This window comes from Pinus tabuliformis, chromosome 4_2, assembly GCF_031772625.1.
Source record: "Pinus tabuliformis cultivar Carrire ecotype Pingquan chromosome 4_2, CPIR1, whole genome shotgun sequence".
Classification (NCBI taxonomy): Eukaryota; Viridiplantae; Streptophyta; class Pinopsida; order Pinales; family Pinaceae; genus Pinus; species Pinus tabuliformis.
Window position 1 is genome coordinate 214,609,894 of NC_142304.1, and position 23,726 is coordinate 214,633,619.

Below are 23,726 nucleotides of genomic sequence, written 5' to 3' on the forward strand. Positions count from 1 at the left end.
ATCTAAACTATTAAACTTAAAAACAAAAAAATGACATACTTGAATGAAATCAAAGCAAAACTACAAAACAAAATCTAATCTACCTTACATTCCAATATGCTCCATGTCATCTACTTCACATCTCCTTCCATGTTGAGAACATCAAAGCTTTATTCAAATTCTTCAAAATTACAAAAGTTTACAAAGCTATCCAAAGATTTCCAAAACTAAAAATATTTCTAAGACTACAAATGAAGGAGAGAGATCTCCTATTTATACAAAAAGATGAGAAGTCATCTCATTAATGAGATTCCATGAATCCCTCCCTATACCTCTAGAGTTGTAATCAAAATAGGAAATGATAAAACACATGACTTCTTAGAGTTTCAATACAAATAGGAAATGTGACACATATCCTCATGATCCCATGATCCTCTCCACTCAAATTCGAATTTGGCCTTAGGGTGCCACATAAAGGTCTTCTAGAAGCCTCCTTTTGACCTACACATGTCAACAATCTCAACCCACTTGTTAGGTATAAGCATATGCACATTATTTTCTAATTTTTAACCACAAATTCACTTAAAAAGGCTAAGAATTAATAAAGTTTGGAAAAACATAAATGTGACCCAATGATAATGAAAGTGAGATGAATGTAGTGACATGGTAGTGAAATGAAGGTGAAATGGAGGTGATATAATGGACATAATAGTGAAAGTGTAATGGAAATGTATGACAATTTCAAGACCCAACAACACTGTTAGCTTAGGAGTAGGAGTAGTGTTTTCTTTTGCGTTGTTTGCTTGCATGCTTGTTTGCTTACTTGCTTTATTTGTTTGTTTTTCTGCTTGCTTACTTACTTTTCTTTCTCTTTTGCTTCTGCTCTTGCTTTGCCTTGTTGTTTGTTAGTTTACTTTTTTTGTTTCGTAGGATAGTTTTGCGTGAAACCATGTATGACTCTTGAAACGAGTTGGGTAAAGTACAAGAGGCCTTATGTTGCTATCACTACTTGGTTATCTATCATCCTGCCTCTGTATGAAGTACTTGCTACTTTCATTCCATGATATGTTGATGGAAAATACGTACTATTCGAAGTGAACCTTGCTGAAAACACAATGCTTGCATGCTAACTAGTGTCACCTTCTCTAGTCGGTTGTTTTTGGGTTAACCCTTGTCAGCTCAGTCAAGTAGAGTAAGGTGAGGGGGAAACCTAAACAGGCACGTCATAGATATATAAACTATTTCTTTGCTGGAACAACTTCTTCTTCTCTCAATAAGTCAGGATCCCTCTTCCACCTCTGAAATGAATAAGTGCTATGAATAGTTAAAACAAATGAAAAAAGTGAAAAAGGTTTGAAAAAATGAAAGAATGAATAAGGTGAAAGAAGAGAAAGGCTTCCTGCGCTGGGAGGTGATGCAAGTAACTCCGCTAGGGTACCGACCAAGCTCGCTGGCAGCGGAGCCATGCTTGTGTTCCTATGTGACTCCGCCGAGGTATCGTCCAGGCCTACTGGCAGCGGAGCAACACCAGAGATGAAACTAAGACTCTGACGACTATACCGCTTGTGCATCAATATACCCCTCAACCCAATCAAAACAATCGTGTTGACTTGGCTTGGAATATGTGTCAATCGACCAAGAGTTTTCTAGATGCTACATCTTACAATTAAGCTAGTGTGAAACCAAGAGGAGTTGAGAACTGAACAATAATTCTGGAGGTGTTAGAGTTACTTTTCATGAACAATGTCCATTTAGAGAGCTGGAGTTCTACCAGCGTGTCACCGAGTGTTGTAGCGGTTACAAGCGCCCTCCAAAATTTTTCCTTTGCTTCGTTTTGGAGCCTCCCTTCCAACCTTCACAACAACTTGCCTTGCTTCATCAAGTTCACAAGCTTCAGTGTTTTGATTGCACAAAGGCAGCCTGTTGATCACAGCTTGATGCATTCCCTTCATAAGCTGTTCACCCGAACTTGGTCCAGCTACAGGTTGAGAAACTTCCCCAAGAAAATTATGCATTTCTAGAGGGAAACCAACCTTCCCTCCAGAAATTGTGTAATCCTATCTGGCATCCAGCTGCGATCCAAGATTGCGCAATTCTACTAGTCAACACTCCTAGCGGGAATTGCGAAATTTTCCCCAGCAGGGTTGCTCAGCCTAGAATTTGTGTAAAACTGGGCGGTAGTCAGCTGCTCTACCTAGAAATTGCACAAATCTCCTAGGCAGTCAACCCAACACCTAGTTAGAAATGCACATTTCCTGCAAGCAGTCAAACGACCTCTTGCATGTGCAACTGAGTTGACCGGTTCCCTCTGAGACCGAGCTAAACAGACTTGCATGCATGGGATGCTTCTCCCAAGGTAGCATGCAAAGGCATCCCTTGTTTCAAGGATCCATGTTTAACAGTTAGAGGTTACATGCAAGGATCATTTCAGAAACTTCCCACCAAGTGTCGCTTTTCCTAGATTTGTGGCATGCGTGTCACAACCTTGATGTTATCAAAACTCATCAACCAGATGCTGCAGAGCTCATTCCTTACATCCACCTTGTAGCTCTGACATCCCACATCACATCTAGGAGCAGTTGGCACATTCAACTAAGCTGTTTTGGGGTAAGCCTGCTTCACGTGCCTTGTGTTGCATTTCTGTTGTTTTTTGTGTTTTCACTTGTATGAGTATTGTTTGCTTGATTTCTTTGAATGCTTGCTATCGTTTACATGTATATTAGCTTGTCCTAGCACCATTTCAATTTTCATCAACATTTAACTATTTTCGCATGCATGAAACTGTTTTCTGCGAACGTCGCCAATTTGGTGAGTCATCTCACCCACATGCATGTTGTTCCATTTTCTAAATCTGTCATTCATCATTTGCATGCATGATCATTCACTTATGCTCACACTTAATATCAACATGCATTCATTGTACTATTTGATTTCAGTTGCTCGTTGGTGAGTCGGGCCAACCTTGGCCTAGACTCTGCCTTCACCAACATTGCATTGTCCAATCTGGGGAGGGAAGGCTCCGCCTTCCTCTCCAGAAATACGTATTTTTTCCTAGCACTGGCCTCCAGGACTATTTTTCCCATTTCTGGAGGACAGTGACTACTTGGCCCAGGAAATTGTGCAAATCTATCCCTGGGCCTGTAGTCCTTCCCAGCTGAAATTGCACATTGTGTAATCCCAGCAACAGCCAAACTATACTGTGCATTACATAGTTCCAGAACTAGTCAGTCTCCCAGCAACCCAAACTATGCCTTGTGCATTCAGTCTCTCGACCTCCCGGCTGAAATTGCGCAACCTTCATGATCAATCACATAGGTATGTTGCAAGTCAGTTCTCAAGTTCATTTTGTTTTTTGAATGCCAATTTTCTTGCCATGAGTGTTTCCATGTCTCCAGGTACTGCAGATGTTCATCTTCCTCTCAATAGTGCAATTACAATGGTTTCCAGAGGGCAGAGTCGAAGAAACTGTTCAGAGCACACCTGGTGATGCAGTCGATCAAATGTCTATGAGCTTGTGTTACACAACATTTTGTCACTATCCGTGTACTCCCTATCCACGATCTTGAAGGACCTCTATAGTGTACTCGACATACTTTCCTATCATGAAGAAACTCCCATTGTGTCCCTCTTCATGAGCAGAACAATTCCCTTTTGCATCATTTCCCAAAAATCTTCTGTTTATCCCAATTTACAAGACCGACGTTAATGACTCGTGTTCTCCTCGCGCCGATATGCAGGGATTACAAGTATCCCTAGTGCCGATTGGATCGATTGAGCCCTTTCTTAGTCACAACAATCCTCTTTTGGAAAGTTTTTTAAATATGGAGCCGAGGTTTCCATCTCTAGAAGCTTCGTAACGAAAGTCTGGTAAATGGTTAGACTGGATGGAGTCGAGGAGGTTAGTTTGGGCTCCTTTCCCCTATTAGGATGGAACCAATCCAAGAGATAAGGCCTTCTCCCATGAGAAGAGGAACCATCTCCCCTCCATCTAAGCTATATAAACCTCTCTTTTTCCCAAGCATAAGTTAGCTTTTAGTCCTAATTAAGTTCTGGCTGAAGTTTTGATTTTGGAGTAGTTAGCAAGCTACCCATAGTTTGTAGCTTTCTAGTTTGTGTTTAAGGGAGAATTGTGAGTTTGGTTTGGTGTGAAGACTAAAGGGAAGAGCCTTGAGACTACCATTGTTGAGGCTATCCATGAGATACTAGCAGAAGTGTGTGGGAACCAGGATATGTTAGAGGAGAACAACAACATCAAGACATCGTTTCTAATCTCTTCTTGAACTAATATGGATGCAACTATCGATTGATTTCGTACATGAAATGTCATCTCACATATTTATGGCTTAATGTTTCTTGACCTGTTAAGTAGGCTAAATGCAATTTGTATGTTATCACGTTTGTTGTTTGCTATTGTTGACTTGTTTCATGTGTTCAAAGGAAGGAAACATAAGATAGCTGGAGCGAGGAAGAAATATCATCACCAAGCGGAATAACATACTAAGAGGTATGCCCTCTTATTTGATTCTAGGCTAAGGAGATCTTCCATAGATTGTTTCTTTGTGGCTAGACCCGCTCTATCGGGCTAGAGGAATTTTTTGTGTCTGCACTTAGAATTTACCTGCACCACAAATTGGCGACTCCACTGTGGAGCCAATCCTTCTGTTTGGTTGTTTGTAATTTCATGGTTTTGTGTGAACTTTTCTAGTATCACGATTTACCTTTAGTCTTGTCTGCTTTGCCTTGTTTACTACTCTAGGTCTAAAATTTATAGTAGCAAGTTTGGTCTCAGCCTTTAATTTTTGTTTTTGTTTTTTCCTTGCATCCCCGGTCAGCATGCTTATTTTCTTAACAGTCACGCCAATCAACGCAAATTGCTTAGAAATAGTCATGCTGACCCCCTTCTGGCACTTGTTTTCAATTTGGTAGTTGCGTCGATGCCTATAGGTAAATATTAGGGTTTTCCCTAGATCTCGACCAGTGTGTCTTTCTCTCTCGATTTCTGCCTCTAAGATTATTTAGGATGTGTTCTCCCTGATTGGAAAGCTACATTTGGTTTGGTTTATGTGCTTGTTGATTTGACTTCCTTTTACTTGATTTCTTGAGTCCTTGGATGGTTGGTGGCCCTAGGGCATCTAGGTTGTCATCCATTTAGCTGATTGTGAACTTAGTGAGTCAAGTGATTGGTGAATTTACTCCTTGCATTTCGTTTGTAGTCCTCTTGTTGCTTTGATCTCCATCACACAAGTTTGAAAGGTTTCATTTGCTTAAGCGTCTCTTTTCCAGCATAGATCACATTGCTTGTCTTGTTTTTGATAGAGTCATTGTGTCATTGGTTTAGAAAAAAATATCTTTTTTGACTTTTCATTTTCTTGAGGATTGATTGTCTCGAAATTTTTTTCATTGAAGTGTTTTATGAAAGATTCATTTTGTCATTTCATGAAAGTACATAATTCTAGTTTGTTGCATCAATGTGTTACGTTAGTTAGCATCATTGGTGACTAGAGTTGCATTTGCATTTGAAAAGAAAAAAGAATTCTCTTTACTTGTGAAAGGATTGCTTGAAGTGCACTTATTAGGAAAATAGGAATTGGAAAGAGTTTTTCATTAGTTTATTTTCAAAAAGTAAAGTAGTCAAAAAATCATTTTTCTTTTAGTTGCTTGGCTATTTTCATTTGATTTTATTTTCTAATCTCTCTAGTGTAAACAATTCATCGAATTGAAAGAGTCTTGTCCCATTTAGCTGCATATAGGATCTTTCTAGTCACATCGCTAAGGCCTAAAAAACCGAGACATAATTCAAGATAAACTTTAAAATGAACTCAATTAACCTAAGGCACATTTGAAACCTAATGATCACACTTAGAGGGTCTAGGCTAGAGATGTGCTCGTACGTCTTTAAACCTAGCAGCTGTCATTAGCTTCGACACTAGACAATGCTAGTACGGACTTGGGCTCCCCGTACCGTCGCGTATATAAAGGGTGATCCCATTAGGTTACAATCCTTTATCCATAGTAAGCTGAGTCTGCAACCTTGTAAACGTGATACACCGAACACAACATTTAGGGAGATTGCCTGTCTGTACTTCTCGGTTCGCCGGGAGCTATTATGTAGTTCACGATTACCTGGTAATCCTTTTTACCTAGATCAGCCTGAATAGTCATTTGATCTTTTTTGACTCATTAAATTTAAAAGATCGTCTGAGCGCTTGTCCTTTCGAGCTTGTTTCAAATCAAAAGTGATAGAGTCATATTTGTTTCTTTCTCGACTCTTAAAACATGAAAGAACGTCGTTTTTTTATGCGTCTTAAAAAATTGTTGCCCACAATCTCATAATATCCTTGTTAGTCTTTTCTATACCAAATCATGAGTATTCCTTAAAGTACATTTTAAAGCCGAAAATTTATCTCTCTTTTCCTGTTATTTGAGATGAAGTCATCGTGGCTGAACCATCTGGTTCACCTAGTTCCTCTTCCTCTCCTCCATCTGAAAGATTGTCTAAGGAGCCATTTCCTGAATTATCGCAGTCACTTGAGGACCAAGGTGTTGAACTTGGAATTGTTTAGAGAATTCAACCTTTTTCATCTCATCCTCCACCTCCCTCAGATATTGGGTCACTTTCTGATATTGTCCCAGAATCTACGAACAATCTTGTCCAGACTCCTGAGAGTTCATTGACTCCTGAAGGTTCGCTTGGACTGGTCGTTTATCCTCTAAATCCTTTTTTTGATCCTGTTGTGATATCACCACAACGTCCATATAGTCTGTATGATCAACTGGGTATTCCTTTGGAATTATCCCCTCAAACATCTTCAGTCATTTGTCATCGCTTGTTTCCACCTATGGAATCCAAAGGTGAAATTCCGGTCTCCTCTCTGGGTCACTCAGAGGTCTCCACTCCACACACTGTCAAAATGGAAGAATATCCTTTTCCACCTGAAGGTTTCCCCTACACAGGAAGAATTCCCATCAATGTTTACTGAGATTTTCCACCTAATTATGTGACTTTATCACAATTGGTTTCAGGTACGCCTAGTGCCTTATTGCTTTATCATAACCCTTTTTTGGCTTCTTGCGCTATGCCTACCACAGGTCCATTCATTCAAAACTCGACCTCCCAACACACAATGATTTCTATAGTCACTTCAGTCCCACTACGACCCACCATTCTGAATCCTCTTGTCTCGTCAATTCAAGTAACTCGTCTGGTTCAATCGACAGTCTCGAGTCATGTCTCTCTTAGTTCGTCAATCCATCCAGTAAGTGGACAGGCTGTACCAGCTGGGGGACAACATCTAAACGTTCCTATGGTGTCAAGCACAACCAATGTGAGTGGATCACAATCTCACATGGTTGGGATGAACCAACCTTCCTTTCATGCTTTTTGACACCCTGCTGGATCAAGAAATGTCTAGTACCAACAGGTCCAAAATCCCGTTGGTCTGTCTGGGTCAATCAATTTCCAATATCAACAGCCTTATGAGGCTCAAGTTCAGTACGAAACTCCTTATACTCCATATGGTTCTCAAGGAATGGTCAATCCGCCTTACTTCCTTCACCTTGGACAGTATGTTCAGCCTGGTCTGTTCACCATTCCCAGTGGCTATGGCCAGATACAGTTCATAAATTTTCAAGGTATCAATCCGGAAACAATTCAAGTACCCTTGCAATAGCAAGGAAAACCTCTGCAACAACAAGGGAAACCTTTGTTGCCGCAAGGACCATCCATGCAATCGCAGGGGCTACCGCAACAAGGACAATTGCAACAGCCGTAGGGTCAACCCTTGCATCAGTTGCGACAAACCATGCACCCTTAGATGTAGTATGTTCAACAAACCTCCCAGCCGATGTGTTCACAAGGCCAACCTCTGTAGTCGTAGGGAAAACCTTTGCAGCCACAAGGTAAACCCTTATAGCAATAGGGTCAACTTGGGCAGTAGCGACCCTTGTACTCATATCAACAGGGCCAACCCTTGCAAGGACAAGGTCAGGGTCAAGTCCTGCAGCAATAGGCCCAAAATCTTAATGTCCAAGGGAAACAGGTTCATAATCCTTTTGTACAAGGGCAACAAGTCTTAAATCCTTATGTCTAGGGGCAACAAGTTCATAACCCATATGTCCAAGGTTAGCAGGTGCAACATCCATATGTCCAAGGTCAATAGGCTCAACAACCTTTTAACCCGTACGTTGCTTATCAAAAACCTATGGCTGGACAGTTGCAAGGCTTTCAAGGTCAAAATCCACTATATGGGTAAGGTAACCTATAGTTGGGGAGAAATCAAATGCCCTATGGACAAAATCCTCCACTATGGGGACAAAATCCTTACCAGCAGGGATGGGCTCCTTCGGTTGGACCCGCTTATCAACCTCCAATACCTTTTAACACCCAATTGTCATTCTTGGCTACAATAGAGTTGCCATATGTGTCTCAACTCACGAATGATCCAATTCTTCATTCACCATACAGGCCTCCAATCCCTTCCAAGATTTCGAGTGATTGTCCGAAGTTTGAAGGAAAATCCAAAGAGGACCCACAAGCCCATGTGATGACATATCACCTTTGGTGCTCCTTGAATTCTTACATTGATGATTCCATTCTTCTTCGTCTTTTCCAATGAAATCTTACAGGTGATGTATCTAAGTGGTATATCAAGCTACCTCGAAATACCTATCATGACTTTAACACTCTCACCATGGCCTTTCTCACACATTTCCAATTGTGAGTTCGCTATGAAACCGACACTCACCTGCTAACGTCGCTCAAGCAAGATACTGTGACCCACATCTCTGATCATATCCATTAATTGAGGTGTCAGCATCGCCTGATTAAATTCAAGATTTCTGATCAGTTGTTGATTGAATGGTTCACCAAATCCTTCGTCAACAAAATTGTTGAGGACATAGCTATGGGAGGATGTGTCACCGAGGAACAAGCTATTGCGTGTGCCCAATATCTAGACCTTGTCTATTCACAGTCTGGCACGTTATATGACGTGTTACCTGATGCACCTAGACCATCATCTGATCTGACATCATCTAAGTCTCCTGCTACACCTCCTGTCGATGGAGTAATTGGTTCAGTGACACAGACCCCTGTAAAATCTTCTTCCAAACAGAAGTCGGTCTCCAACACTGCTTCCAATGAGTCTTCTCATAATCCGCCTGGCCCTGGTAAAACCTCAGAGGTCCACACTGTTCAGTCTACCACAACAGACAAATCCTCCAATGGTAAGAAGAAAGGCAGAGGCAAGGGTAAAGTCGATGCCCCAAAACAGGGTCCTCCTAAGTTGTCTGCTAATGATGCCTCTTAATGGAAGCCTAAGTATTTGTTCCTCATTTGTGAGGAGGATCACTATAATAAGGATTGTACCACATGATTCGAAGTTAGTCATTTGCTCAAAGGGACCCCATCTATCCTAAAAGAGCCATTTCCATCCCAGGAAACCAAAATGGTAGACCAGCCTCAATCATTTGCTTCCTTCGGTTCACAAGTGTTCATGACGAGTATGCCCATCAATGTGTCTACTAGATCAAAATATTATCAAACTCCTACCCCAATAGTAGGGAAAGAAAAAGAAGCTACCTTTTCTTCTTCTGCCTCATCAAGTTATGGTCCTCTTCATATAGAGCGACCTAACCTTGATTCCTCCCCTCGACCACCTTATCGAGGTGTTCTGCGAAAGTCCTCGTATAATCCCAATTCTCACACCGCTGAACACTATAATATTGTTGAGGATTTGGCTCAAGCATCATTGATTATGTCTTCCCTCGAGGTACTTCAAATCTGTTCGTCTCAACACAAATCATTACTGTCGGCTATTGGGGGTATTGATCTTGCTAATTCAAGTCTTATATGTTTTGATCTAGAAAACCACATTCCACGTCTTCCTCATTAGATTTCCTTTCTCATTCAGGTCATCATCAATGTGGAAACATTCATAGGACCATCATCAATGAAGGTGCTTCTACTTTCATCATGTCAGTTGCTTGTTGGAAGGCAATTGGTTCTCCTACTTTGAACCAATCCCCTAACACTTTGGAAGCTTTCAATGGGTGCAATTTGCAACCATTCAATGTCTTACCCAACCTTGACATTACTTTGGAGGATAAGACAATACATGTTGAAGTAGAAATTATTGATGCTAATCTCAATTATAATATTGTACTCGGACAGAGTTGGACCCATGCCATGCATGTTGTAGCCTCCTCCCTATTCTGCATGATTTGTTTCCCCCATCAAGGGAAGATCGTCACAGTCGACCAACTGTCCTTCTTTGCGTCTTCCTCCTTAGATGGTAATGTTCCATATGTCAAGCACACCAGCACTGCTTATGTGAGTGTAGGGGCAGGGCTTTTTAAAGATCCTACCTTGATGGGAAGTTTTCTGCTCCCACCTCCTCATGTTGCCTCTGTCAACATGATCTCGGTCAAATATGATCCTTGGGCCATACCTTCATCGGATCTTGTTGATACATGGGGTGAGGTTATGCCACTAAGTCCAGCCGAAATCAATTATGTGGATATTGTTTCAGCCTCAAGTTCCATATCCTCTGATCATCTTGTTTCGAGTTCATCTCTCGACATGTTTTCTCAATCCTCGTGGCTTAGTTCTGGCCCGACAATCATGTCTATGTGTCTTGAGAATTTCTCTTCTCCACTGCCTATTGACATGTCAGTTTCACCTGCCATTGTCAAGATCTTTCAACTGAGGGCACCTTTATCCCCTCATGGATTCAATTTTTTTCTCCCTCCTCGATTTTTTCCCAATTGCCCATTATTGCGATAGGGTTGTCGTTTGACTCGTAACCCTCCCTCGCCTAGGGGCTTGGGGGCAAAGCCTTGTATGAGTTATAATATATTATTTAGCCAAGTTAATGCTTACTCGTCATGTCAAAGGTAAAACTCCGGTGTTCATCTGTGTTGATTGATTACCCGAGTCCGAGCATGGACTCTCTCACAAAGTACTATGCTTAGGTCATCTTGCATGATTACTTTTGTATGCTAGTGTGTCATTCATTTTTGTACAATGTGATTTGGTGTGCTATTTTGTAAGCAGCTTCTTTGCTTATTATATTTTTTTCCTGCTTTGCAGATGTTAGTGTCCCCTCACATCGGTTTCGCTAATGGTGCTTGCCATAGTACTTGGAATCTATCATCTGTGGCATGGGCCATATATGACCCCCATGGTGAGTTGATTGATCTTCAAGGTATATGTCTAGGTCGAGAAACTAATAACATCGCTGAGTATAGCACAGTTATCGAATTATTGTCAGAAGCTATTGCTCTTGGCATCCGAGAATTGGTTGTCAACCTTGATTCACAACTTGTTTTTCTTCAACTCAACGGGCAATATTCCGTCAGAAACCCTCAGATCTTGAGAATGTATCTACGTATTTGTCTACTAGAGAGAAATTTTGATTAAATTACATATCATAATATTCCTCAACACATGAATACATTAATAGATGCATTAGCTAATTATGTGCTGGATAGACATTTGCAAAACATGTAACAACTCGAAAACAAAAACATTTGTACCATAGTAAGCAAAGAAGTACAACATATATATATGTGTGTGTGTGTGTCGGTAATGTTTGTCATACACCAAAACCTCAAAAAATAATATGTGTGTTCGGAATACATCAGTGGCTCGCAGGGCTTATACATCCGTGGCTCACATGCCTCAAAAATATGGAATGCTATACCTATGCACTAAACAACATGATGCTCATGATAACATGTAACTGCTCGGACTATGCGAGTAAGAATCGACGGATCTGATCTGACACCCCCACCATATGCCTCTGGGACTGGCGTGGGACATCACCCATCTGAGCATACTCTGGGATCCCATGGGTCAAACCCACAAGATTCTGCACAATATCCTCCTCGTTGTCACTTCCCTCCTGATAAGGAGCGACCTCAAATTGCCGAGTAACACGCTTGGCAATCGGGGACATCTAGGCAGGGCGTTCTGGCCCAACATCTGCATTCTTAAAATCAGAGTGTCATGAACACGTATATTTCAAAAATAATAAAAAACATCAAAAAACTAAAATTGTTTCTTTTTAACTCCATCATCAAAATCCTCCCCTTCTGGGAGTGGCATATCTGGATCTCCGCAGAATTCGGTACCGCTATAAGTCCAATCCTCCACTACGATCAGTTGTTGTCGTAGCCATGAGAAAAAGGCAAAATTGAAGGACATCTGTTGGCCCCCCATGACCCTGGGCATCAACTCACTCAAATGGACCATCCTGGGTCTCGAGCCATCGATGGATCTACCTCAGTCAGCTAGTATTGGAACAATGGAACCCGTTCTTGGAAGAAGGTCACTAGCACAGATCCAAAGAAAAATTGCTTTAGGTATCTAGCCTTAGCTCTTGAAAGTTGGCGCTTCATGTTGATTGTCATTTCTTCCACCCAATTAAAGATGGTGGGCATCGTGCAGTCGATAGCGTACTGGAACTTTGACTTGTTGGTCTTATGCGGTGCTTGGGACCTATCCACTCTGTTGATGGTCAATAGTAGCACTCTCAACATAAGATCCCGAACCATCATGATCTCGATCTTACCACTTTTGGATTTGAGATCTTCTTGGCAATGTTCAGCAAGAAGCATAGTCACACTTTCCCCAATCAGCCTCGACCCACATAGGTTGACTGGTTCTCTTCTCTAGGACAGTTCTATTATGAAATAAATGTCTGAAGTCTCCAACTCCAACTCTTGGTCACCGATGATGAAAATTTCCTGATTTATGTCCTAGAGACTAATCAAGTACCGTAGCAACTTAGGTTGGGCCCGTATACCTGGTGTAAGAAATAATTTGAGGAGCCCACGGTTCCTCAAAGCCTCCAAACAATTTGGATCGACTATTGCTTGAGTATCGATATCCTCATGCTCACGTTCTTTCCAATATACCATTTTTTCGTGATTTCTTCCTGCAAAAACCATGTAATCAAGTCAATGATTATCCTTGGCCAGAAAAATTTGGGTTTGAATGGCTGAATTGAGCAAGAAACATGTAAATTTTTGTTCATAGCACCAGTGCGATTGTTTTAAAAACAATGACACTAACAGTGCGGTTGGCAGTGTTAACCACCCCTGATCGGCGCGATTCCGTGCCTAGAAATCGCGCCGACCGAGGGTGATTTTTTTGTTGCCAAAAGCTCCCCATGAAACCCAAAAAATGGCTTAAAATAAGGAAAAACAATATGCAAATGGAGCTTAAGTTCTTGGCTCTTACCTGCAATTGACGACTCAACGAATAACCTCCCAGATCTCCTGCAATCTCCTTTGGAAGAATTAGGGCACAAGTGGGTAAAAACTATTCACACAAAGGTAAAATGGTAAATGCTAAAAAATAATTACTTTTGCCCCATTTTATTCATTTTTTCATGAAATATTCAGGGTTTTTGGGTATTTTTGACCTATTTTGCCTCAAAACTAGGTAATACCTTTACCTTTCTTGTGTAGCGACAAGTGATGTATTGTCAATGATGGTACTAGAGTTGTGTTTCATCTCTTTTGTCGACTTGTAAATCTCCAACGAAAAGATCGCCAATTATTTTTCCCTTTTTGACTCGTAAAAGAGAATAAAATGGGAAAATGGGAGGTCTGCTTTCAAGCTCTTTTCTGACTCTTTAAACACAAAAATTTTCCTGAGCTTTTGTCGTTTTGAACTCATTAAAGGTTGTGGAACGTCGTATGTTGAGTATACGTTTACCCCTTTTTCGGGCTGGGATGCACTATTTACGAAAAAGGTACTCCTTCATTGAAATGGTCAAGCGGTTCTCTCAAGTATCATTTTCTACCTTTTCAGGCTCAAGAGACACAAATGTACGAAAAGGGACCATGTGGAGTTTTCTTTTCCATGTCTTTTTCAAACTCTCTAAACATGAAAAAGATACTGAGTTACCCCTTTGTCGGAGTCATTAAAACATCAAACGACATTGGATTCATCGCCATGATGAACGTCAACTTCTCCTTTCTAGGGCTTGTTAAACTTACTAAGTCAGATTCATCCGAAGGATGAACTTACAGTGCGAGCACATGCTATCCCCTTCAAGCTTGCGATAAAAAATAATTGGGGTACCTTCTAGAAATGGTGGGGGAAAATTGGAAATTTTATCAGTTGTGTCGGCAACTCACTCTTGAACATGACACTTTCTGTTTCGTGTCGGGTTGGGATATCCTCCTTTCATCAATGACCTTCTTGGGTTGGGTCGTTCATTTTAGCCTTCCATTTGATCTCTGCCACGTTATCATGACCACCAATCCTATGGATCCAAAAGCTTCCAAGCTTTGGAATCGTGTTGCGAATATTTTCAAGAGTTAGTCCCTCTATAATCACACTTACTCCTGATCCTCTGTATCATCTGAAATCATTTGCATCCCTTTGTCTCGTGTTGATGATGTGGGATACATCATGGCCCTCCTTGGACACAATCGCTTCTTGTCAACTTTTAACTCATTATCCATGAAGCTGGCCGAGAGGCTCCCTTTAAGCACCTTAGAGATTGCATGCCCTAATGGAAAGTTCTTCACACTTGACGACAATTTCACATCATTGGCTTTCGATCGGGTGATTTCGCAAGTGTTCAATATCAGTTTGTTTATTCACATTCTGTGAACTGTGCTGTCAATACCTTGAGAGCCATTGTCATTATTGGTGGTTTCTCTCGTGCTTGTTAATGGTTCACATCATTGACCAATAATCAAGCAACTTCTTAGCATGCTCGACTTCGACACATTCATTCACATGTTAGGATTTGTACTTTGATGGGTTGTTTGGAGCGCAAGACCCTGGGCTAAGATTACACAAGTCAAGCTTGCGAGGTGATGTGACATGGTCATGTTGATATACATGTATCTTTCAAATGGATGGCTGCGACCATACCGTGAGTTGATTATATGTGATCCTTCTCATTATTGGGTGGCTGCGACCATACCTTCGTTTCATTATGATCCTTTCTGCTGGATGGTTATGTTCATGCCTTGGATCCATTTACATGATTATTCTCTGGATGGTTGTGTCCATACCACGATTCATGTATTATTATTCAGAGTTTTCAGTGATGTATATGTATCTGTGCTTGCTTGCAGTTTTTCCGATGACAGACTCCGGTTCCCCGCTTCCACTTGTAAAGCATTTCACCCCTCACTTTAGCTTGGCCTTCACACTTTAGGGGGCATCTGTTACACAACATTTTTTCACTGTCTCTGTACTCCCTGTCCACGATCCTGGAGTACCTCTACAGTGTACACGACATGCTTTCCTATCATGAAGAAAATCCCATTGTGTCCCTCTTCATGAGCAGAACAATTCCCTTTTGCATTATTTCCCAAAAATCTTCTATTTATCCCAATTTACAAGCCCGACGCTAATGATCCATGTTGTCCTCACACCGATATGCAGGGATTAAAACTATCCCTAGCACCGATTGGATCGACCAATCCCTTTCTGAGTCACGCCGATCCTCGTTTGGAAAGTTTTTTAAATATGGAGCCGAAGCTTCGTAACAGAAGTCTAGTAAATGGTTAGGCTGGATGGAGTCAAGGAGGTCAGTTTGGGCTCCTTTCTCCTATTAGGCTGGAACTAATCTTAGAGATAAGGCCTTCTCCCATGATAAGAGGAACCATGTGCCCTCCATCCAAGCTATATAAACCTCTCTTTTTCCCAAGTACAAGTTAGCTTTTAATCCTAATTAAGTTCTGGATGAAGTTTTGATTTTGGAGTAGTAAACAAGCTACCCATAGTTTTTAGCTTTCTAGTTTGTGTTTAAGGGATAATTGTGAGCTTGGCTTGGTGTGAAGACTTAAGGGAAGAGCCTTGAGACTACCATTGTTGAGGCTATCCATGAGATACTAGCAGAAGTGTGTGGGAACTCGGATATGTCGGAGGAGAACAACAACGTCAAGACATTAGTTGTAATCTCTTGAACTAATATAGATGCAGCTATCGATTGATTTCCTACATGAAATGTCATCTCACATATTTATGGCTTAATGTTTCTTGACGTGTTAAGTAGGCTGAATGCAATTTGTATGTTATCACATTTGTTGTTTGCTACTGTTTGCATGTTTCAGGTGTTTGAAGGAAGGAAATGGAAGATAGTTGGAGTGAGGAAGCAAGATCGTCACCAAGCGGAATAGCGTACTAAGATGTAGGCTCTCTTCTTTGATTCTAGCTTAAGGAGATCTTGTTACACTAAAAAATGTCACCTTGACTACTTACAGTTAGTATGGCTCAAATCAACAGTCATGCTACCCTCTTAGGCAAGTCTCATGCCTCTGTTATCCATCTCAAACTCAAAGAAGAGAGAAAGTCTTGTAAAAACTATGTTTATCTCTGGGGTCGCAGGTTCTCTCTAGCCTTACCTGCGGGGACGCTGACCATGTTCACAAAATCTGCGTCCATGGACGCTCTGTATGTTAAGGGACAGGTGCGTCCCTCTATAAAAGGCAAAATGCGCGAGTTTTATCTTGAAAAAAGTTACTTGTGGTTACTTCTAGAACATTCTAGAGGTCGGTTTGATGAAATGGATGCGCCTCCAGTTGGTTCATGTATCTCTATTAAGGGGGAACTTATCCCATCAATAAGGGAGCTATCCCACCCATAGAGGGGGATGATCCCATTGATAGTGGACCTGAATAACCTCTTTACAGCACTATAAATAAAGGCATTGAGCCAAAAGGAGAGGAGGTTGGAGCTATACATTTTCTTTGGGTAAATGCTGCAGGATTTAGGTCTTCCATTAGAGCCTTTGTGAGGAGAGATTGTCTTCACTTGATTCTACTTGGGAGAGGGTGAGCTTTGTCAAAGTAGAGGAAAACCCTTGATGGACCCTGGGAGGAACTTGCACAACACCAAGGCCAGGTTGTAAGAGTTTCTTTGTTTCGTTATTAATACAAACTGGTTTATTTTTCTCAATAGCTTGTGTTAATGAGTTATTTCATGTGTTCCTTGGTCTGCATGTTGAATATATGTTTTATTATATGAAATGCAAGTGCTTGGTAATTGTTTGATTGTTTGTGGTTGCAGGAATTGACTTGAAGGAGGAGCTCATCCGGATCGTCAAGAACGGACTTCAACAACAACGTTTTGGAATAAGGTAAGCCTAAACACTTGTAGTTTTCATGTTGTAAAAGGTGTATTTAGAGAAAGATCACTCCATTTTGTCTTGTTTGTCATTAGAATGTCTTAGACTTCTAGGAAGGTCAGTCGTGTCTGCACCCTTGACAGATTCCGTGTGACAAATTGGCGACTCCGCTGGGGAATCCATTAATGAGAGAGTCTTTTCCTTTATATGAACTTTGCTTTGAGAAAATCATTTTTATTTTCTGGTTTTTGACTGTGCGAATTAGTATTTGGGTGGCTTAGCTGTAGATTTAGTTGGCTTTAGTTTTTCTTCCTTTTTCCCGAAGGACGCAGTCTCTGTGTGCTGCACAGTGCGTCCTTGGACGCGCTGTTGTCGACTGCACAGTGCGGGGCCGCACCTGTGACAACGGGTGGCCTGCGTCTTCCTGTAAAAGTTAAGAAAATTCCATTTTTGCTTTAAATTACTTTTAGATTTTGTTTTTTCTTAGTGTTTTCTGCCCAGATCCTTTAGTACCCTGTCAAGAATTCTCACCTGAACTAGTTTTGTGAGCTTTGAGTGTTTTAGTGGTTTTCAACGAAGTTTAGACCTAGGGTTTGATTTTTGGAAAGGCTTTGTAGTAACTTTGAGCTTAGAAAGTTGTCCAGCCTTAGATATCTCTGGTTAGTCAACCTTCTTAGAAGTTGAGCCTGTCGTAAAGTCTCCTTGTTTGAGCAACTTGTCATTTGAGTTGTTTTGGGTCAAATTTCGCATTGCTTGTTTTTAAAGTATTGATTTCCATTTTCAAAAAGGACAAAAAGATTAGAATTTTGTTTTGACTAGTTTTTGGTTCTGCGATAAGCTAGTCCTTGATTCGTTCATAATCAAGTAAAACACCTTAGAATAATCATTGTTAGTTTTGGCCTCGTTAAGATTGCTTAGAGTAAATTTGCTTTTAGTTTGCTTATGAGTGCATTTTCATAGATTTTAAGAGTTGTTAAGATTGATTTTTGGTTATATTAGATTTACTTGCTTTATTAAAAGAAAAATACAAAAACATCTTCTTAAAAAGTCTTGTTTCAAGTAGCTTTTTGTTTTCAAAAGAAGAAAAGAGTTTTTTCGTGCATGTAAAGAGAAGTTATGTTTTTATGCTTGGAAAAGAAAAACGAATTGTTTCTTTGATTGTCTTCAATTAAGAAGTTGCTTTTATAAAGATTGCATTCTCTCAACTTTTTAGTTAAGCAATTCATCGAAAAAGTAAAGTAGTGGATAAATCATTTTAGGTGCATTTTGTAGTGGTTTCGAGTCGAGTCAACACACCACTAGTTTCACTTCCATCACCTTTTGACTTAAGAAACAACCTTAAAAGTAACGCTTAAATTAAAATCAATCTAGTAATCTTTATTTTTCTAGGGCTCTGAAGCACCAACATAGCTTAGGCTAGGGTCTTGGAGTAGGTGAGTACTTAACTCTCCAAGACTACAAAACCAAACAGATAGTCTATCTTGAGTAGAACAAATCCAATTGTTTCAGTTACATTCTGGGAAAGCTCCTCTTAAAGGAGAAACACGAGCTCGTGTCCGAACCAGTGAGGGGATCATTCCTCCCTCGTTGGGAACGACGCCAGGCAGTACGTATTACAAACGGTAAACCTCGGATTAACCATTGTCGAGGAGCCAGGGGTCACTTATCGGTAAACCTTGGATTGTTGTCAAGGAGCCGGTAAGGGGATTGGAGCTTGCTACTCTGCCCTTGCGTGCTGTCGGAGTTTAGACTGTTCCCCCAGGTGTAATTGTTGTGATTGGTAACCTTAGTGGCCATAATATCTAGGATTCTACCCAAGGTGACGGTGGAGGGAAGGTCCCACTGTACCTGGAGCAGACGTCGGTTATACTCACTTGGATTTTCTGGGGGGTTCGCTTCACTTCGAGACGGTTAAAGTGGAGGAACTTGGTCCAGTCTATTCATTAAGCAGGTTGCCGGGGTAACTGTTCCACCCACTATTTCTGTACTGAATCCTGCGAGGTTGGGCCTAATCACCAACTAGCGCTTTTGGTCCGGAAGACTACTGTTTGTGTGTGGTTTGACGCTCTAGATTATTTAGGCGTGTGCTTCAAATTTGATTGGTTCTTTAGAAGACTTTAGGTGGTTTGATTTGAAATTTTTTACTTTGATTTCGTGTGTTGTAGTTAAAATCTTTAATTGTGGCGGAATTACCGAGAAGGTCCCGTCGCATTGCGGGCCAGTCTCCTGAAGTTGTTTCTGTGGCCGAATTGTTGAGAAGATCCCGTGAACTTAGGGGTTCACCTCCTCGAGACGACCCCAGTAATTTAGAGGGTTTAAAGGTCCTTGTAACTCCTAGTGGCAGTAAAGTAGGTTCACCTGAAGAAGGAGAATCTTCTTTGGTAGTCCATCCAGATTACCAAAGATTAGAAACAGGTTACAATCCCGAAGCTGTTACAGTTTCCGAGCTTGCTGGTAGTTTTTCATCTGCCAGTGAAACAGGCGAAGAACCTGAAATTTCCGAACCTGTTACTCCAACTCCTAGTGTTCCTGATTCACCAAGAATAGAAAGAATTATCACCGAAAATCTTCCTGTTGGATTAATTGCTATAGAAGAACTTGTTCCAGAGGAAGAAATAGGCGTTTCTGATTCTGAAGATCTAATTACCCTTGATCTAAGGGAGCGTGAATCCATCTTTTACAGTCCTCCTAGAAGTGAATCTTGGTACCTTGCATTAACCAATTTTTTAGACAACTCAGTAGGTTTTTCTACACCTCGTACTCCGGTTCCACCTAGAGGAATTCATTCTCCTGTAAATATGTCTGGTCAGTCATCTGTGTTTTCACAAAGTCCTGAATCATTTTTACATGGCGGTCCTTCTGTTCCTACTGGGTATCAATCACTTTCTGGTACCTTTGCGGGAGCATCTCCTCAACCCATTGATCATGGGTTATTAGTTGGAAACAGTGGTAATGTACCATTGAGTATAGGTGAAGTTTATATGATGTCAGGTTCAACTCCCATTAACCAACCTCAAGGTGGCCAATTACCGCCTGGGGGGCAACCTTCGTTAATGCCTGGGGGGCAACCTCAAGGTACTTCATTCGTGACTGGGGGGCAACCTCAAGGGTATCAACCCCAAGGGTATCAACCCCAGCCTCAATATGTACCCCAAAGTCAACCTCAGTATCAGTATCAACCTCAAGGATGGCAACCTCAAGGATGGCAACCCCAAGGGTATCAACCCCAAGGGTATCAACCTCAAGGATACCAACCTCAAGGTCAAGGTCAACCCCAGTATTCGTATTTACCTCAAGGTTATCAACCTACGGGTCAATACCCTGGTCAAGGTTATCAACCACCTCAAGGGCAATCATATGGGACTGCACCTTACAGTTATCAACCCTATCCTCAATACGGCTATGGATCTCAGTATCCTCAACCTGTTACGAGTCAATACCCTGGAATGTTAACATGGGATCCGTCACAGGGTCAACAGATGTCGCAACCAAGTATACAGTCGGTACCTCAAGCAGGACAACCTGCAGTTCCTGGTCCACCCCAGCAACCGCAACCTGTCCAGTCAAGTGTTCAGACCCCTGTAACTTCCGTAGTTACTCAGCCGCCAATTGCACCGAGTACTCCTCCTCACACGGCTGCAGCAACTACCGCTTCATCTACCATGCTTACTTCTGGAGTATCGGCAGCTCCGGTTTCTACTGTCCCTGTAACCGCTCCTCAGACATCTGTACCGTTGTCTGGACCCACGGTTCAAACCACAGTCCAGATGCCTGCAGGCCAACCTGGTACAAGTACGGTTGTTACTACTCAACCTCAATTTGTTCAACCTCCGTACCAGGGACAGTATCAACCTGGGCAAGCTGCCCAACAACCGGTTTACCAGTATCAACCGTATCCTGGGTACACTTATCAACCACCTCAGCAACCCCAGTACGGTCCGGTTAATCCTGGTTTTCCAGGAGGATATAATATCCCAAATGCGACTCCTGTTCCTAGTTATCCTGGATATCCTCCTCCTGGGGCTGGTATTGTGACTCAGAGTTTTAGAGATCCTAACCGGCAGTTACCGTTTATTGCGACTTTAGATTTACCCGACTTGACGCGCCTAACGAACGATCCAATTCAATATCTTCCGTTCTGGCCGCCAATGCCAAATAAGTTGCCCAGCGATATACCCAAGTTCGAAGGTAAGTCTGGAGAGGATCCGTCTAATCACGTGATGACTTACCACCTCTGGTGTGCATCAAATTCCATCTCAGATGATTCTATCCGCTTACGTCTTTTCCAGCGTACACTCATTGGTCTCGCAGCCAAGTGGTACATTGAGTTGCCACGGGCTTCTTTTTACAACTTTAGCCAGTTAGCTACTTCATTCTTAACTCATTTTCAGTTACCAGTCAGATACGATAATGGTACAGAATTATTAACTTCGCTAAAACAATCGACATCCACGTACATTTCTGATCACATCCATGAGTGGAGACGTCGAAGAAGATTAGTGAAAGTTTTTATCCCGGACCAAATCTTAGCTGAATGGTTTGTAAAATCATTATTACCAAGAATTACTGAAGATGTAGCTAAGGCCGGAGTAGTTACTGAGGAGCAAGTCATTGCTCAGGCACAATACCTTGACTTAGTTTACACTCAGTCGGGTACGTTACACGAGAAAATTCCGGATCTTCCAAAGTCAAACCAAATCGCTGCTGCTCCTTCGGGATCTCATGCCGCTGATGGTATGATCGGTATCGTGACTACGAAGAGTAAGAAGAAGTCTTCCAAGACCTCCAATACTCCAATTATCACTTTGCCTGATTCTCCGACAGGAGAGTCTTCTCCTCCTGAACTTACCGCCGACATTCACGCTGTAGAGTCATCTACGGCCAAATCCAAAAACGGTGGAAAGAAGAAAGGAAAGAAGAAGGCTAAAGCAGACAAGGCTCCAAAGGAGAAAACGGAAAAGTCGGAAACCAATGACGAAAAGCGCAAACCTCGTTATCCTTGTCTCATTTGTGAAGAAGATCATTTTACGAGAGACTGCCCTCATCGGGCCGAGGTAGTGAAAATAGTTAAAGGTTCTCCCACTCCTGCTGTGTTAAAGAATCCATTTCCCGAGCAGGAAAATAAGATGATAGGTTCTTCTTCGAATGCCAGTGAAGAACCCATTTTGATGATGTCTCATGTCAGGATTGCGACTCGATCGCAAGATTATGGTAGTAAGGCTCCTGTTGATGGTAAAGAAGCAGAATCTTCTCACTCTAACCCATCAACCTCAACTCCTGGTTCCGATCCACTACAGATCGAAAAACCTAACCCAGACTTAGTGATTAAGCCGCCCGCCAAGGGTGTACTTCGAAGGTCTGCTTTCAATCCACATGCGAGAGCAGCCCAGAATTACAACATTGTTGAAGACTTAGCTGTTTCACCTTCAGCAATGTCGGCACTCGAAGTGCTGCAATCATGTCCAGCGCAACGAAAATTGCTTTTGTCGGCTATTGGAGCTGTCGATGTTCAGGACCCGAACCTAATGATCTTTGATCTAGAAAGTAGTACACCGCGTCTCCCCCATCAAATGGCTTTCCAAATTCCAGTGATAGTCAAAAACAGGCCTATTCATCGGACTGTGATTGATGAGGGAGCTTCTACGTGTATTATGTCGATTCAATGTTGGAGATCGCTTGGTTCTCCTTCGTTGAACCAATCCCCCACCATCCTTAAGGCCTTTGATGGCCGTGGGTTCCGTCCGTTTGGTATTCTACAAGAATTGCCTATAGGGGTCGAAGGTAAAACCGTTAGTCTGGATGTGGAAGTGGTTGATGCCCCTCTAGACTACAACCTTCTTTTGGGTCGAAGTTGGTCATATGCTATGACAGCGGTCGTTTCATCGGTCTTCAGAGTCATTAAGTTTCCACATAACGGTAAGATCGTGACTATTGATCAGCTGACATACTTTTCATCCGACCCAACCTCTTTAGAAACTATCCAGCATGTTGGTAAAACGACAATCCCTTATAGGGACATTGGTGTAGGTTTAGTTAAGGATTCCGGTTTACTGGGAACTTTTCCTCTCCCTCCACTCAATGCAGACCCTTCGTTTGCAACAATTCATATGATCACGTCAGAAAACATTATTTATGATGATCCTTGGTATGTTCCCTCTGACTCTGAGCTAGACTCACTCGGTGATGTTATGCCGTTGAGTCCGTATGAGATTGCTTATGAAGCTCTTATGTCTTTTACCGACTTTCATTCAACCGACCAAATGAATGTGGTCAGTGAAGAGTCACTTTTCACCTCACCCTTAGAACGGATAACGTTTCCCGAAGAAGTGTCATCTGACGAACAACTTCGCGAAATCCTAAGTGTAGATGATCTACCATGGGAAGATCTCCATCACAGATCTTCGTTTTTACCTAAGGATGATGCATTTGAAAATGATTTTTCATCTATCTTTACCGCTGAATATGTCAAAGACGCTCAGGATCCAACGAAACATTCTGATTCAGAGCTGAATTTAGGGAATATTTCTCGTACTATTCCCATTGATATTTCAGTGAAGCCCGGAATCGAGGAGAACATTCATATAGGTGCCGCATGTACTGAAGAAGAAATTGAAACTTACAAGGCCCTATTCCAAGAATTCCGCGACG

The 23,726-nt window shown here is 41.7% G+C and overlaps 1 pseudogene; it reads left to right on the plus strand.

Moving 5' to 3' along the window:
• The first annotated feature begins 8,882 nt into the window (after positions 1 to 8,882).
• The window catches only part of LOC149168865 (uncharacterized), a 75,683-nt pseudogene continuing 60,839 nt past the window's right edge, over positions 8,883 to 23,726 (plus strand).